The sequence below is a fragment of the Alligator sinensis genome, unplaced genomic scaffold (assembly GCF_000455745.1).
Source record: "Alligator sinensis unplaced genomic scaffold, ASM45574v1 scaffold782_1, whole genome shotgun sequence".
Taxonomy (NCBI): domain Eukaryota; kingdom Metazoa; phylum Chordata; order Crocodylia; family Alligatoridae; genus Alligator; species Alligator sinensis.
This window is the reverse complement of record NW_005843078.1, coordinates 321,467-322,364: the sequence shown is the minus strand read 5'-3', so window position 1 is coordinate 322,364 and position 898 is coordinate 321,467. Positions and strand designations below refer to the sequence as shown.

At 55.1% G+C, this 898-nt stretch overlaps 1 long non-coding RNA gene across 1 annotated transcript in view; it reads right to left on the bottom strand.

The window, feature by feature from the left end:
* Positions 1-898, bottom strand: part of LOC102372932 — an 8,998-nt gene that overhangs the window by 1,738 nt on the left and 6,362 nt on the right. The window lies entirely within an intron of this gene.

Genomic DNA, 898 nt, shown 5'->3' with positions numbered 1-898 from the left:
GAAGAGGACATGGTGAAGTTCTCCATATCCAAAAACTGGGGTGTGTTTTAACAACTGCATTGGAGCCAAGCATAGAAATGGATGGGACAGACGGACAGGTAGAAATTACCTAGCTGTATCCTGTCCCTCCCCTCCAGCATGCCCACCTCACCCACAACTTGTTCTCGTCAGCGAACTTGGACAGCGTGCATTCCACAACCATGTCCAGATCGCTGATAAATACGTCGAACAGTACAGGCCCCAGGACTGACCCCTGGGGGACTCCACTGCCCACATCCCTCCAGGACGAAAGGACTTCAGCATTGTGTCACCGAAGCCACAGAGCCCCAAGGACTGAACAAAGCCTCTTCCCCCAGGATCAGAGCAGGTCAGGGGTGCAGCCCTGTTTGCAGGGTGCAGGGAGAGGCCCTCTCAACAGTACCAAGAGCAGCAGAAGAAAGGAGCACAGACCTGGACTTGAGTTACAGGAAGGTCACAAAGCCTTGGGGTGCCAATGCACTGCAACCTTTCCTGTGGTCCGTGGTTATCGTCTCTGGCCAACCTCACCCACTGGAACGAGATCCAGAAAACCCAGGGGACGTAGATCCTGCTTACAGGCTGCAGGCCGGGAGTGGGGGCGCAGAAAAACAGCTGGCCAAGTGCCCGGGCACTCATCTCCAGGCACTCGGGTATGGGATACATACCCTGCCCTCAAGAAACACGGCAGGAACTGTTCATATGAGCTAACAAGTGGCCAAAGGGCCATGCTGGCCACCCAAAAAGAGGGGGGCCTAAGACCTGTACCCTGAGATACAGGAAGGTCGTGTGCACAAAAGTATCAAGAGGCTGGGGCCTAATGCTCCCCGAGGCCAGAAGGCACAGAAATCTATACCAGTGCTTAACCCCCTAGGTGAGGAGG